The sequence below is a fragment of the Mobula hypostoma genome, chromosome 3, assembly GCF_963921235.1.
Source record: "Mobula hypostoma chromosome 3, sMobHyp1.1, whole genome shotgun sequence".
Lineage (NCBI taxonomy): Eukaryota > Metazoa > Chordata > Chondrichthyes > Myliobatiformes > Myliobatidae > Mobula > Mobula hypostoma.
Window position 1 is genome coordinate 116,426,803 of NC_086099.1, and position 17,298 is coordinate 116,444,100.

The window sequence follows — 17,298 nt, forward strand, 5'->3', positions numbered from 1 at the left end:
AGACGAACTTCTAGCTGGAAAACTAAAAACTACATACTGACTGCCTAGTTCCAGTCCAGGATCGGCGTTCCTAATTTCCCGTTCGGGTCCCGTGTTTCTGCTACAAGTCCCAGCCCAGGCCCTGAATCCTAGTCTCGTCCACTGCCTGTGCCAATGTCCAGCGTTATTTCTTCCCTTGCTTTCTTGACCAACCTAGTCCTGTTCCTAGTACTGTACTACAGTGTCTGTGTCTTGCATTTCTGTCCAACAGTGGCCCCTTGTAACAGTCTTATTATGGTAGATGCTGGCCAGCGCAAGGGCTCCGTGGCTTAACTGGTCAAAGCGTCTGTCTAGTAAACAGGAGATCCTGGGTTCAATTCCCTGCGGAGCCTTTAGTTTATGGGGTGAATTGCCATGTTTCAGAATAAACTGCACATTACAAATTACACTGTTGCTATAATCACAAAAAAAACAATATCACAAAATAAAATAGAACAAAAATACAGTGTACGTATTAAACATAGTTCTCGAAAACCTTGCAGGTCTGATGCTGTGTGCCGGTCAAGAAACAGGACGACGTATTAAATAGGTGACACTTCTAAAAAGCTTGTTTACCTTTTTATAACGTTTTTGCAATGTAGTGTTGGTTTATGGTGACAATCGTTTCCAAAACGATGCCGTGACCTACTTTATGAACTTGCCCTGGTCTTAATGGAGAACGATCTCACATCACGTTTTAAATGTCATTCCAATTGAATTCCGACTAGTTTGCTGCATATTTCAAGAAACCGGAGAGAGGTCGTTACAGAAAGGAGCGAGAATACGTAACAGCTGTCAAATACTCTTACACCCACATTGTGCGATAAAAAGAGGCCACGAACCCCACATGTCCATTGCATTCCCCGGCCAATTTGGAGTGTTCTGCGGCTCCGTAGTGTTATCCGTCACCCAGGCCGCAATACTTGATCGTCGCCATGATGATTTATAGTACTGATATTTTATACTGCAAACTATTTCCGAATTCACTTTAATACTGCAACCAAAATATGTAAATACTTGATGGCAGTGGTGGGATTCGAACGCACGCCTCCTTAGAGACTGGAGCCTTAATCCAGCGCCTTAGACCGCTCGGCCACACTACCACTTATTTTTGTTCATTATCCCATTACGTGGATTAGTTGAATATATTATTCGTGCAGTCGTTATAGTAGCGGTTATACCATATGTTCAGAAGGTATGCTTTGAACATTCTCCCACATATTTGCCTGATATTTGAGGCATTTTCAATTTTCCAACTCTTCCAATATTTCATTGCAGCAGATCCGAGAGAACAGTGCGATGATGTTGTATTTTTACACCGCCAGGAGACAAACAACGATATTCCCGATGTCAGTGCTTGGACGCTAATTATCACGAATATTGTCAGTATGCATATGTGGCCGTAAGGCCTTCATGTTCACCGGATGCGAAGAGTAACATCACGCTTATCTACCCATGTTGTCACGTTCAGTGACCTTTACAGGCCTGCACCAAGTAGTCCAGGGATTTCATTCAGATTGTGGAGTCCCAGCGGCCGCAGTCGAACACTGTAAATTAGAACGCACACGTTTGAAACGGTTCCAGATATCTACACTTAACCCTCTCTGATAAATTTAATGGCATTCCAAAGTACAATCGCACCCTCAGTACTAGCTGAACGTGATTTTATGAAGTTGTGTTATGATTATGCAGTGGAAGGAAGGAAATTGCCTTCTAAACTCGCGAGGAAGCGTCAACATTTTGCTGTTGATATTTCTGTAGCAGGCAATTTCTTTTTTACGAGGTCGAGTTTCTAGCACGACGCACAAACCAGTACGGATAGAAAGCGTGCCTAGGAAGCCAGCTGAGTGCGAACTCAGGAGCCTTCGCTCCGAACTCCGGCGCTGACGCCACTACGCCACCTGCTAGCAGTATTGAGAGGTAATTGCTCTGCAGCAGCAATTGTTTGACATGTACGCTGTGTTTTTGTTCCATTCCTTTTTGTGACATTGTTCTCTGTGATTACAAGAGCAGTGTAATTCGCAATGAGCAGATTATTCTGAAACATGGCAATTCGCCCCATAAACTAAAAGCTCCACTGCGAGTTGAACCCAGGATCTCCTGCTTACTAGACAGACGCTTTGACCAGTTAAGCCACGGAGCCCTTGCGATGGCCAGCATCTGTCATAATGAGACTGTGAGGATGAGATAAAACAAATTAGACCGTATCAGACATACCCCGACATAGTTTGCATGCATAATGTAGGCTCCTACTCTCTCCACAGCTCACTCGTTTTCAAGACATTGCTCCAAATCGAAGACTCAACCGGAAGTGTGGAATGGATACCCAGTGAACTGTGTACTTGCGTGTTTCTGGTGCGACAAATTCCGAGTGGTAAGGTACCGTTGTTTCCTGAAAAATAGAAAACGGAAACACCTGTACGCATCTACAGGGTCAAGACTACTGATTTATTTCACTCGGTTACGTGCTAGTTCATCTGTCGAACTCCTAATTCCACCAACCTTTTAACATATCGTCTTCCTTTAGTTGATAGTTCATATACAGTCTTATGAATAATCGAGTACACTCACCCCATTCGTATTTTACCTGATTAATTCTGCGGACCACGGCGGAAAACGATCATATAATTGAGGTGCTGCCATCATTTCAACCACAGGGGATAACTTCACTCAGCTGCACTTGTCCTGTCATTGAAGTGTTCCCACAACCTACGGTCTCAAATTCAAGGAGTCTTCATCTCATATTCCCGATGTTTATTGCTTATTTGTTTATTATTTTATTTCGTTTTGCATTTGCGCAGATCGTTGGACTTGTGCACAGTTGAACGCGCAAGTTGGCGTTGTCCTTCAGTGATTGTAGTATGGTTATTATTCTTTCATGGATTTACCGAGTATGTCCGCAAATACATCAATCTCTGGGCTATGTATAGCGGCAGGTGTGTACTTTGATGGTAGGGTTACTTTGAAATATGACTCGATTTATCAAACCATGTCCTGGATTGCTAGTTTCTACACTGTCACGTGATGCCACGTGACACACAAATCTGAGCAGCTTTATCACTGTAACCGATGAGGAAAAAATATTGCCTCTCGTGGGACTTGAAATCACAGCTCTTTAACCATTACCTTGATCACTCAGGAGCTGAAGGCTAACATGCTAACCAGAGCGCCATAGAGCTCAAAGGAACACTCTTTAGTGCAAAAAGATAAACCTGTTGCTTAAAAAATGCATTTTTTAAACTCACACATTTTCTCCGCTCTCTCTCTCGTTCTTAAACCGACAAAATTAAAAGAAAACTAGTCCAATGTATCCTCATGCTATGGCACAAATTCCTTAATTGCATTTCACAAACAGTTGGACGGCAACAATTTCAGATAGCGCAAAAAGGTAACCGTTAGTCTTACGAGATCATGGATCTGCGCTTGGAAAGTCTTCACTCTGCAGGGCGCAGGCCTGGGCAAGGTTGTATGGAAGACCAGCAGTTGCTCATGCTGCAAGTCTCCCCTCTCCACGACACCAATGTTGTCCAAAGGAAGGGCATTAGGACCCATACAGCTTGGCACCACTGTCGTCGCAGAGATTAAGTGCTCAATCAAACAACACGTTGCCTCGGTGGGGGCTCGAACTCACGACCTTCAGGGCTTCCATCTGGGCTTCCACCAGCTTCCAGTGGTTAATGCCTTAACCACTTGGCCACGTACCCACACCAATTTCAGATAACGCAGCACATTTTTCACTTTGTTCAGAAAGATTCGCGCCGCTTTTCCCTCGAATAGAGGGCGCAAAGATCCTGATCTTCTCCAGCACTAGTACCGTTCCAGGGAAGATTCCGTGAGCAGTTTACCGCAGGAATACAGTGCCAGCTGTTGCCTGAAACAGCTTCCTGCACTTTGGCGACAGATTCGAGATTTGTTGCAAATTCGCAGGGACTAAAATAAAATGTGATAAAGAATCAATTAGTCATTGCTAATGGTGCACCGTCTCTTGAGTTGCAGTATTTCCCGTTTTCCAACGAAATCCCAGTTAAGCCTCTGAATCGAATGACATTCTCAAATCTTTCCATAAACCAGTCGTGCCGGGGCAAACAGCCTTCCGGAGCTTGATATCACGGGGGATGTTGCTTGCCTTGAGTAAGCGTCAGATTGAAAAAGAAATAGACAGAGATGTCAGGCCATTTTGCAGAACTCAAGATTGTTTGTGCGGGGGGTAAGCACTTGTCAATTATATTGTGCGATTTGAGCAGAGTGTGATTTTGGCCACGGCTATATTGCAAGTTGGGAGCCGAGAGTGCTCAAGAGCCTTCAGAAACAGAGAGAGGCGGCTAAGGCAGGATTCTGGTAAGTGTCCTTCTCTACTGAGGAGAAATATTCTCTAGTCCTCCAAGAACTATACATCCCCTTGGTAGGGTTCGGAGACTTACGTGTCTCAATGACCCAAAGAGCTATGTGGGTGGAGCCAGGATCTTGTGCCTTCGCTCTTGGTCATGTCACCCAGGTCAAACAGCGCAAAGTGTAGAGGCCTGACCGGGAGTGGTGCAAGGGACTTCCTTCCATAGCGGTATGGGGTGAGTGTGTTCCTGAGTCTCTACTAGGGTCTTCCTTCCATATCGGTAAGCAGTGACGGTGTTCCTGAGTCTCCACCAGGGAATTCCATAGTTGGATGCAGAGAAATTCGAGAAGAAGTGAATAGCAACGTGATGGAAGCCCTGCATACCACCAAGGCCTAGAACAGAATTGTTTATTTTTAATGATGAAGAGAATTGCGTGGGTTAGGATATATTACTACTTTGAAACCCATGGCTTAAATGGCGAGTGCAAGCATAGATTTGTGCAGGCATGTCGTGTTTCTCCAACTTGCTTGAGTTTAATAAGAAGGTAAAGAGAGAGATTGATGAAACTGGCGCAGTAGCTGTTGTCTACATGGAATTTAGTCTTTTACAAAGTGCCTCATGGGAGGTTAATCCCAAAGATTAGAATGCATGGGATCCAGAGTGAATTGGCTGTTTGGATTCAGAAGTGGCTTGCACATAGATGACAGAGGGCAGTAGCTGAGGGGAGTTATCGGCCTTCAGTAGAATTTGTGCTGTTTGTCATGTTTATAAATGACCCGGATAGAAATGTAGAAGCTGGGTAAGAAAGTTTGTGCATGATACCAAGACTTGAGAGCTGCGGTTCGTGTTGAAGAATGGCAATGAACACATCGATTAGCTGCAGATATGGGCAGAGAAATGGCAGACGGACTTTAATCCAGATAACTGTGAGATATTGCAACTTGGTGGAACAAATACAAGCAGACAGTATCCTATTACGGGCATGCCGTTAACAGTGTTGCTGAGCAGAGAGTGATCTTGGGGTCCAAGATTACCGTACCGTGAAGATTCACGCATAGGTTGATGGAGAGCTGAAGAAGACTTATGGAAAATGCTTACTTTTAATTATCGAGACATTGAGTTCAAAAGTCAAGAGAATATGTTGCAAATTTATAAAACGCTGGTAAAGACACATCTGGAGTATTGTATGCAATTCTGATCATCTCACTGTAGGAAGGATGTTGAGGTTTTGGAGGTTTATCAGGGTTCCGCCTCGTTTAGAACGAACGCGCTTTCATGAGAAGCTGGACAAGCTTGAACTTTTCCCTTGGAGCAGCGGAGGCGAGGGGAGGTCTGACAGATGTTTATAAGATTATGAGAAGCATTGACAGGTTAGAGACAGGGAGCATCATTTTCCTCCAGTGCAGATGTCAAATTCCAGAGGGCATACATTGTGGGTGTGAACGGGTAGGTTCAAAGGCGATGTAAAGGGTAAGGTTATTGACTCAGAGAGTCGTGGAATCCTGGAATACCCTGCCCTGTATGCGGTAGAGCCAAATGTATTAGTGGACTTTGTGAGACATTTATATAGGCACATGGATGTGAGGAAGATGGAGGGATATGGACATTGTGCAGGCAGGAGGGATTATTTTTGTTTTTCTTTTTTAATTTACTCTGTAGACGCTTCGGCACAACATCGTGGCCTGTTCCTGTGCTACACTGTTCTGTTTCTATGTTCCGATTTAACGCCCATGAGGAAGACAGTCACTAAATTGTAACGTTCTTCAAAAACAACAGTGGTCACTCTTTTTAAATAAAGCAATATGCTATAAGTGCAGGCAGACCAGAAGAGTATATTTTTGGTGAGTTTCTGGGAAATCCCACGTGAAATATAACAGAACGTTCTTTATACAGATCAGACTGCAGTTTGCCGGCAAACAAATCACCGCAATTTTCACCGTGCAATTCTTTGTACTCAGCACTGTTCCCTCTAAGCTGCGCGAGTTTGTGGCCGCACAGTAACTGAAATGCTCCTGCGCTCTTAACCTTTGTTGCTGGATCCCGGGAATAAAGACAGATGTGAAATACAAGATAAGCAACTGTGACAGATTTTGTTTATTGTGATATATCCCATTATTCCCATTTATAAGCTGATTTTTCAACATTTATTCTGAATATCCAGAGTATGCATACAACAAAAAACGAAACAAATTAAAGTACCACGCAGTTTTCAGGCCGTGAAAAAAAATACTTGCTCGGAGAAAAGGTTGATTTGAGCAGCGAAAAGTAAAATACAGGCGACGGTGTTAATCGACCTCTGGCAACTTATTGCGACAAAGTGGTCAAAGATTAATGTGACGACGAGCAAAATCGCGCAGTCGGTAGCTGCACGAACCAGGACAAAGTTTGTGCTGCCCGAGGGGGTGATACTGAGAACGGTGCATGCAACGCCATGCAATGCAGTTACCTCAGTATAAGCCGTAACATTGTGTTCAACAGGTCCGCCGCTGTCCAGGCAAGCAGGTAGCGAGTGGTGCAGGTGGAGATGCCACATCTTCTTCGAGCAAGTTTTCCGGAATATCACAATGTACCGTCATTAAATAGTAGCATTTATTCTATTGATTCTTCTGAGAGAAACCGCCAGGGAACTTCCAAAAATCGGAGGATTCGTAGTTACATTTCTGTAAAGATCCAACCTCTAGAACGCTCAGGACCGAGAACTGCAGAGATTAAAGTTAAGTGCGAGAAAATCCTCCTGTTTCTATTAGTTATAAATATTGAAATTTGATTTCATTCAGTAAGTCCGGCGATTAAAACAATCAAACCGGAAGCATCTAACCTGTACTGTCCCATTAGAACGTGCATGTTTCGATAAGTTTACCACTTATTTGGCTAAAAGCACCCTCTCTCACAAAAAAACGACTAATTTCATGACGTTAGTGACAGGTGAAGGTTGTCATACCGGGAAATATTTAGTGAATTTCCTGTGAACTGTTTCCACTGCTCGTAAAGGCTGTATTAGTGAGCGGACCGGCATCGTGGAGAGTAATGCATCTATTATAGGGGCACCACGGCACACCACTGGATTTAATACTTCATACCCCTAAACTCCAACACTATGCCTAACAAACATTATGAAGTTTGCCTTTGTTACACCTTGCTGCATCTACTTGAGAGCGGTTTCGTTTCAGGCAAACCACATATTCTTCTGTAATCCAATGAAGTGATATCTACCGAAATTCGTGTAAATCTCTGCCTTTTGCGTTCTCTTCCCGTAGAACCTGACGGAAATCACCCCGCAGAGAAATGAGAGGGGCAATCCGCATGTTTTCTCGAGCTTCTCAGTTATATGAAAGAAAGACAACATTTTACATGCTAATTGATGGAGAGATTGTACAACTCCAGAACTAATTATCAATAATCAGGAGGTCCAATTGAACAGAATGTCGGTGGATTCCGGAGTCAGATCAGTCAGACGTTTTAAGTCATTGTACAGTTATCAGTATATAACTCGGCTTTTACTATGCATGTACGCAGCATTCACAAAATCTGATTTTGTTCTTCTCTGACACTCACTAATATCACCGGAAAAGGTAATCGTATATCTCTGACCCTAGATGTCGTGCCCTTCAATCTTTGGCCTTTTCAATAACGCTACGTGATACCCAACATGGTGCAAGTTACAACCCATCTGCCGGGCAACGATTTTCACTTAACTTTCCTATTTGCTCTTGACGTGTCCGAGCGCCATTTTCTCTGCACATATTAATATGTAGTCGAGAGTTATCAGCGAATTTAGACATTTTTATTCCTTCATTCTGCTTAATGAACTTCAAAACAATTGTCAACATAGCTGGTAATGTCCAATCTTCCAAAACCGTCAACACATACTCATTTTGGTTCTCTCTATATAAGGAAAACAAACGCAATAATTCCGATTCATTAGATCCCTGAAGAGCGGAGAAGACGTAGGAGACCAAAGAGAAATTGGCGCTGTGCAGCGGAGGCAGAATACGGTCCCTGAACCTCACCTGGGGCACAATAGAGGAGACGGACAAGGACAGACAGTGAAGAAGGACCTTTATTGCTGTCCTAAACGCCAACAGCTTAATGGGCGGTAAGAAAAAGGTGTTCCAGAACTTCTTCTGCCCAATCATTCGGCTTTATCTCTTCTGTTGAAAAATGCTGAACAAATATATGTTGCAGAGATAGTTGTAGCTCCCCCCGCCCCCTCCACCCCAAGTCTCTCTAATCTTGTTAGCGGGACGATTTCTCACGTCTAACCGTCTAATGCTCAGGTGCCTCTAAGACTCAATCTTGAATGGCCCTTCCCCAGCGTCAACTTTGGGATTCATTTTTAAACCAAGGGTATTGGCTTTACCATTCTAGCTTAGAGAGCCATGACGACCGCAGAATTGCATGAAAACCACCTAAAACGTTGTTCAAAACGTGTTTAATCTGAAAAGGTAACACTTGCGTCATTACTTCGGAATAAAGGCGAGGGAAAGCCAGCGACATGGAGAGTTCATGTTGGGAAACTGAACATTGAGAGTCCCTGCACATTTCCTCACTTCTTGTGAGGATTCACGGATCGTGGGTCCTCCACTACCGTTCAGTTGAATGTCGTATTTGGAGCAATGTCTTGAAAACGAGTGAGCTGTGAAGAGAGTAAGAACCTATATGATACATGCAAACTATATCGTCTAATGCCGTCTGATTTTTTTTTCTCATTTACGCAGACTCGTTATGACAGATGCTGGGCATCGCAAGGGCTCCGCGGCTTAACTGGTCAAAGCCTCTGTCTAGGAAACAGGAGATCCTGGGTTCAACTCCCGCGGAGCCTTTAGTTTATGGAGCGATTTGCATGTCTCAGAATAAACTGCGCGTTGCAAATTACACTGCTCCTGCAATCATAAAGAACAATGTCACAAAAAGCAATGGAACAAAAATACAGTGCATATGTTAAACATAGTGCTTGAAAACTTTGCCGGATTGATGTTGTCTGCCGGAAAAAAAAACAGGATGACGGATCAAATAGGTGATATTTTTGATTATCTTGCTATCGCAGTTTTACAGTGTAGTGTTGGTTTACTGTGAAAATCGTTTGCAAATTGCGGCCGTGACCTACTTTATGAACTTGCCCTGGTCTTAACGAGAAATCATCTCACATCACGCTTTAAATTTTATTCCAAACGAATTCCGACCAGTTCGCTGCATATTGCATGACCGGAAGAGAAGTCGTTACAGAAAGGAGCGAGATTAGAGACAGCTGTTAAATTCATTTACACCCACAATGTTCGATAAACAAACGCCACGAACCCCAAGTGTCCACTGCACATCCCGCCCAATCTGTAGTGCTCTGCGGCTCCGCAGTGTTATGAATGTCTCAGGCAGCAATACTGGATCGTCGCCACGATGATTTATCATTCTTACATCTTATACTGCAAAACATTCCGGAATTCACTTGAACACTGCAACCAAAATATCTATACACATGTTAGCAGTGGTGGGATTCGAAATTTAAAGGCATACCAAAATACAATCGCACCTTCAATGTGAGCTGTAAGTGATTTTATGAAGTTGCTTTATGATTAGGCAGGATTGAAAGGTAATTGCTCCGCAGCACTTTTGTCAGCACTCTTTTTTCCGGCTGCCTTGTAAGCCGATTGTTTTTTTTTTCAATCAGGGGTTTACGGGTCAAATATACCTGGTAAACCGCGTACTTGTGTGTGTTTCTGAGACGACAGATTCCGAGCTGAATAATACAGCTGTTTCCTGAAATATAGAGAACGCAAGCATCTGCACGCATCTGCTAGCAGAAGACTACTCATTTCTATCACTCAGTTACGTTCTAGCGTAACTAATTGTCTGTCGAACTTCTAATTTCCACCTACCTTGTAAGATATCGTTTTCCTTTCCTTAATAATTCTTTACAATCTGATGAATACTCGAGTACGCTGACCCCATCTGTATTTTACCCGATCAGTTCCGCGGACGACGGTGGACAACGATCATCGAATTGGGGTCTTGCCATCATCCTCTTGACGACAGGGGTTAACTTCACTCAACTTCACTTGATCCATCATTGAAATGTTCCCACAACGTTCGGACACAATTTCAAGGAGTATTTATCTCACATTCTGGATATTTATTGCTTATTTCTTTACTATTGTTTGTTTCGTTTTGCATATGTGCTGTTCCTAACACTTGCGCACAGTTGAACGCGCAAGTTGGTGCGGTTCTTCATTGATTGTATTATGAAGACAGCTGAAACGTCTCAACCCGAGCAAGGCGTCATGGATTCTTGATTACCTGACTGGCAGACTACAGTATATCTGCTTGCAACGCTGTGTGTCCGACAGAGTGATCAGCAGCGCTGGGGCTCCACAGGGGACTGTCCTGTCTTCCTTTCTCTTCAACATCTGCACCTCGGAGTTAAACTATCTGCATAGGGTCTCGGCCTGAAACGTCGACTGCGCCTCTTCCTATAGATGCTGCTTGGCCTGCTGCGTTCACCAGCAACTTTGATGTATGTTGCATAGAGTCTTGTCATCTTCAGAAGTTTTCTGATGAATCTGCCAAAGTTGGATGCATCAGCAAGGGAGATGAGGCTGAGTACAGGGCTACGGTAGGAAACTTTGTCACATGGTGTGAGCAGAATTATCTGCAGCTAATGTGAAAAAGACTAAGGAGCTGGTGGTAGACCTGAGGAGAGCTAGGGTAGCGGCGACCCCTGTTTCGATCCAGTGTGGACATGGTGGAGGATTACAGATACCTGGGGATACGAATTGACAATAAACTGGACTGGTCAAAGAACACTGAAGCTGTCTACAAGAAGGGTCAGAGCTGTCTCTATTTCCTGAGGTGACTGAGGACCTTTAACATCTGCCGGACGATGCTGAGGATGTTCTACGAGTCTGTGGTGGCCAGTGCTATCATGTTTGCTGTTGTGTGCTGGGGCAGCAAACTGACGGTAGCAGACACCAACAGAATCAACAAACCCATTCGTAACGCCAGTGATGTTGTGGGGATGGAAATGGACTCTCTGACGGTGGTGTCTGAAAAAACGATGCTGTCTAATTTGCATGCCATATTGGACAATGGCTCCCATCCACGACATAATGTACTGGCTAGGCACAGGAGTACATTCAGCCAGAGATTCATTCCACCGAGATGCAACACAGAGCGTCATAGGAAGTCATTCTTGCCTGTGGCCATCAAACTTTACAACTCCTCCCTTGTAGGGTCAGACACCCTGAGCAAATAGGCTGGTCCCGGACTTATTTCCTGGCATAATTTACCTATTACTATTTAACTATTTATGGTTTTATTACTATTTAATTATTTATGGTGAAACTGTAACGAAAACCAATTTACACCGGGATCAATAAAGTATGACTATGACTATGATTATTATTATACTCTCATGGCTTTTTCCAGGGCTGAAATATTCTAACACGAGAGGGAAGAGTTTGAAGGTGCATGGAAGCAGGTGCAGATGGGATGTCAGGGGTAAGTTGTTTAAAAGAGATTGGAGAGTGCATGAAATGGCCTGCCGGTGCCATAGTCACACAAAATCCAAACAGAAGTCACCCTACACAGGAGTGAGCGGGAGAATTCGTAAGCTTACTCGACTCGAGCTTCTCAGTCATATAAAAGAAAGAGAACATTATAGATAGTAGAACATAGAACAGTACAGCACAGTAGAGGTCCTTCGGCCCACAATATTGTGCCGATCCTCAAACCCTGCGTCCCATATAAACCCCCAACTTAAATTCCTCCATATGCCTGTCTAGTAGTCTCTTAAACTTCACTAGTGTATCTGCCTCCACCACTGACACAGGCAGTGCATTCCACACACCAACCACTCTCTGAGTTAAAAACCTTCCCTTAATATTTCCCTTGAATTTGCCACCCCTTACCTTAAAGCCATGTCCTCTTGTATTGAGCAGTGGTGCCCTGGGGAAGAGGCGCTGGCTATCCACTCTATCTATTCATCTTATTATCTTGTACACCTCTATCATGTCTCCTCTCATCCTCCTTCTCTCCAAAGAGTAAAGCCCTAGTTCCTTAATCTCTGATCATAATGCATAGTTTCTAAAGCAGGAAGCATACTGGTTAATCTCGTCTATGCCCTTTCCAATGCTTCCACATCCTTCCTATAGTGAGGCGACCAGAACTGGACAGAATACTCCAAGTGTGGCCTAACCAGAGTTTTATAGAGCTGCATCATTACATCGCGACCCTTAAACTGTATCCCTCGACGTATGAAAGCTAACACCCAATAAGCTTTCTTAACTACCCTATCCACCTGTAAGACAACTTTCAGGGATCTGTGGACATGTACCCCCAGATCCCTCTGCTCCTCCACACTACCAATTATCCTGCCATTTACTTTGTACTCTGCCTTGTAGTTTGTCCTTCCAAAGTGTACCACGTCACACTTCTCCGGGTTGAACTCCATCTGCCACTTCTCAGCCGACTTCTGCATCCTATCAATGTCTCTCTGCAACCCACCCTTCTACCCCCACATCCAGGTCGTTAATAAAAATCACGAAAGGTAGAGGTCCCAGAACAGATCCTTGTGGGACACCATTAGTCTTAATCCTCTAATCTGAATGTACCCTTTCCACCACGACCTTCTGCTGGCAAGCCAATTCTGAATCTACCTGGCCAAACTTCCCTGGATCCCATGCCTTCTGACTTTCTGAATAAGGCTACCGTGTGGAACCTTGTCAAATGCCTTGCTGAAATCCTTATAGATCACATCCACTGCACTACCCTCATCTATTTGCCTGGTCAGCTCCTCAAAGAACTCCATCAGGCTTCTTAGACACGATCTGCCCGTCACAAAGCCATGCTGACTGTCCCTGATCAGACCATGATTCTCTAAATGTCCAGAGATCCTATCGCTAAGAATCTTTTCCAACAGATTTCCTACCACAGACGTAAGGCTCACTGGTCTATAATTAACGGGGCTATCCTGACGACCTTTTTGAACAAGGGGACAACATTTGTCTCCCTCCAATCCTCCGGTACCATTCCCGTGGACAACAAGGATATAAAGATCCTAGCCATAGGATCAGCAATATCTTCCCTGCCTCATGGAGCAGCCTGGGGAATATTCCGTCAGGCCCCGGGGACCTATCCGTCCTAATGTATTTTAACAAATCCAATACCTCCTCTCCCTTAATATCAACATGCTCCAGAACATCAACCTCACTCATATTGTCCTCACCGTCATCAAGTTCCCTCTCATTGGTGAATACCGAAGAGAAGTATTCATTGAGGACCTCGCTCACTTTCACAGCCTCCAGGCACATCTTCCCACCTTTATCTCTAATCGGTCCTACCTTCACTCCTATCATCCTTTTGTTCTTCACATAATTGAAGAATGCATTACCCTACACGCCAAGGTCTTCTCACGCCCCCTTCTTGCTCTTCTCAGCCCCTTCTTAAGCTCCTTTTTTGCTTCCCTATATTCCTCAACAGACCCATCTGATCCTTGCTTCCTGAACCTCATATATGCTGTCTTCTTCCACCTGACTATATTTTCTACTAGATGGTAACTGATGTAGCGATTGTACAACTGTAGAAGGAATAATCATCAATCAGGAGGTCCTAATTGTTAAATTGTCGAAAGCACAAAATAATCTGCGGATGCTGGGATCAAAGCAACACTCACAAGACGCTGGCGGAACTCAGCAGGTCGGGCAGTATCAGTGGAAACGATGAGTCGACGTTTCGGGACGGAACCCTTCGTCAGGAGTGAAGAAAGAAGGTGGGGGATGGTTGGAAGGAGAAGACTGGTAGGTTCAGTTGTAAGAAACAGCAATTTGAAAGACAAAGGGGTGGGGGAGGGGAAGCAGGGAGGTGACAGGCAGGAAAACAATGGGTAGTAGAAGGAGGCGGAACCATGAGGGAGGTGATAGGCAGCTGGGGGAGGAGGCAGATTGAAATAGGGATAGAAGAAAGGAGGGGTAAAATGATAAAATGTCGATGTAATTCGGAATCAGATTCGTCGGATGTTTTAACTCATTGCACATTTAACTCTGTTTTTACCATGCATGTACGAACCATTCACAAATTCAGATTTTGTTTTTTTTTCTGACACTTAATAATATCACCGGAAAATGTAATCCTATACCTCTGACCCTAGATCTCGTGCCCTTCAATCTCTGGCCATTTGAATAACGCTACGCCTTTCCCAACATGGTGCAAGTTACAACCCATCTGCCGGGCAACGCATTTCACTTAACCTGTCTGTATACTTCGAAAGTGTCTGTGCACCATCTTTCCTGCACACATTAACATGCAGCCGAGCGTCATTAACAAATTTAGACATTTTTATCCATTCATTCTGTTAAACGAACTGCAAAACAATTCTCATAGTAGCTGACAAGGTCCAACCTTCCCAAACCAGCAGTATGTACTTATCTCGAACTCTCTGTATAACAAAAGCGAAGCCAATAATTCCGATTCATTGAACCACCTTGAAAACATATTGCGTGGCACATTATCTGGGGTGTTAATGCACCACAAAATTCTTTATCCGGAGTTTCACAATTTGAGCCTTCAGTTCAAGGCTGTAATGAGGCATGGCTGTGTGATGTTGGTGATATTTCTTAAGCTGACGATTGACTGGCTGAATAGGCAAACAACGAACGTTAAGCAGCGAGGCATTATGTGGACTCATTTTTTTTATTTTAGAAGACATTGACTTTGCGGATGATCTGGCATTGATAATACATGCACAGCAGCAGATGCAAGTGAAGACAGCGCATGTGTGCCTTTGGAGGGCAAGCTGGCTCAGAGTAAGTCACAGAAAGACTGAGGCCAACACCCTCAATTCGAGGCATAAGGCAGCGACTTACCCAGCACCGGCAGATTGACCTAACTCAGCAGAATCATTTGGCAGGATTGTGGGACCAAGGAAGGCATCCAGTGCACACTCAGCAAGGTTAGACACGTCTTCCGATTAATGAGCAACATATGGAGATCAACTAAGTACAGTGTCCACACCAAGGTCAAGTTGTACCGGAGCTGTGTTCTGATTACATTCTGGTAAGGGTCAGAATGCTGGCACAAGACAGGGAGCCGCCTTGCCAAGCTGTTGTCATTCCACACCACGAGACTCGGGAGTTCTTCCGTATCTTCTGGTCAGGAAAGATCTGCAACCACACCTTGTTCTTTCAACGTCATCAAAAGCGCATGAACACAATCATCATGAGGAAACGCTGGAGATGGATTGAGCACATGATGAGAAGAAAGGTCAACTCCGTCATCAAGAGAGCAATTCATTGAATCCAGGAATGTCGAGGAGACATGAGAGACCAGAGACATTGGCGCCATACAGTAGAGGCAGAATACTGTCCCTGAACCACACCTGGGACACACTGGAGGAGACAGACAAGGACACATAGAGATGAAGGACCTTCATTGCTGTCCTAAACGACAGCGGTTTAATAGCCGGTAAGAAATAGATGTTCCAGAAGAAGTTCTTCTTCATTTAGCTTTATCTCTTCTGTTGAAAAATAACCGAACAGATATATAGGACAGAGACCTTTTTTCCCAAATCTGTCCAGTCTGGTTAGCTGAACTATTTCTTATGTCTATGCTCTCTAATGATTATCTGCCTTCAACTCTGACACTTCACTGGACCTTCCCCAGCTTCAACTTCGGATTTTTTGAACCAAGAATATTAGTTTTACTTCTCTAGCTTATAGAGCAACGACCACCGTAGCATTGCATGAAAACCACTTAAAACATTGATGAAAAAGTGTTTCATCTAAAAAGGTAACACTTGCGTCTTTGCATCGGAATAAAAGAAGAGGGAAATCCAGCGTCACGGAGCATTCATGTTGGGAAACAGAACATTGTTTGTCCTTGCACACTTCCATACTTCTTATGAGGATTCACGGCTCGTGGATCCTCCACTACCTTTCGACTGTGTGTCGGACTTGGAGCAATGTCTTGGAACCGAGTGAGCTGTGGAGAGATTAGGAGGGTATATTATGCATGCAAACTGCATCGAGGTAAGATTCAAAATACGGTCTAATTTGTTTTATCTCATCCTCGCAGTCTCTGTCATAAGGGGGGATTGGGAGCGGACCCAAATCTAAAACACAGACACTGAAGTACTAGGAACAGAACTAGGTTTGTCGAGAAAGCAAGGGAAGAAACGACCCTGGACATTGACACAGGCACTGAACGAGTCCATGATTCAGGGCCTGGCGTAGGAATTGGGCTAGGATCACCAGACCCGGACTTGTAACTAGGATCAAGGAGCCTGGACTGAGAACTCGGTATTTCGAACCAGAGTCTGGACAACGACCCGGAACCTGGGTCTTGGTTAGGACTCGAAATCCGGGAACTCGGGACTGAGATATAGGCAAGGACTCGGGACTAGGATCTTGGAAAGGACAAGAGTGGCTACAGGTCAGGGTGAGGTACTCCAGCACAGGACGAGGTATCCCAGCACAGGACGAGGTACCCCAACACAAGACGAGAAATCTCCAGCACCGGGCTGGGCGAGAAACTCCACGGCAGGACGAGGTACTCCAGGGCAGGACGTGGCCATTGGGCTAGGTTTGACTCGGCTGTTGCACCCGGCTTGTTTAGGCTCTTAGTACGGAGCCAGGACTCCTCCTTGGAGCACAGGGCCGGGACCCATTCTAGGATGGAGGGTGGGATGCTTTCTAGGATGTAGGGCCTGGATGACGGCCGAGGATTCCGATGGGGACGATCCAGCACAGGAGGAGGAATCTCCAGCACATGACAAGGAATCTCTAGCTCCAGACTGAGCGAGGTGCTCCTGGGCTGGGCGAAGTACTCTTGGGCTGGGCGAGGTGCTCTTGGGCTGGGCGAAGTGCTCCTGGGCTAGGCGAGGCACCCCTGGGCTGGGCGAGGACACGAAGGTCAGACTTGGACAGCGCTGGAACACAGTTCCTGGACTTGGTCTTGGAACACA

At 44.7% G+C, this 17,298-nt stretch overlaps 2 non-coding genes across 2 annotated transcripts; one reads left to right on the forward strand and one right to left on the reverse strand.

Moving 5' to 3' along the window:
• Window positions 1-297: 297 nt before the first annotated feature.
• Window positions 298-371, forward strand: trnat-agu (transfer RNA threonine (anticodon AGU)). The gene has a single exon. It is a non-coding gene; the product is annotated as a tRNA-Thr (tRNA).
• Window positions 372-1,039: 668 nt separating this feature from the next.
• trnal-aag (transfer RNA leucine (anticodon AAG)) lies at window positions 1,040-1,121 on the reverse strand. Its single transcript has one exon. It is a non-coding gene; the product is annotated as a tRNA-Leu (tRNA).
• Between the last annotated feature and the right edge of the window lie 16,177 nt (window positions 1,122-17,298).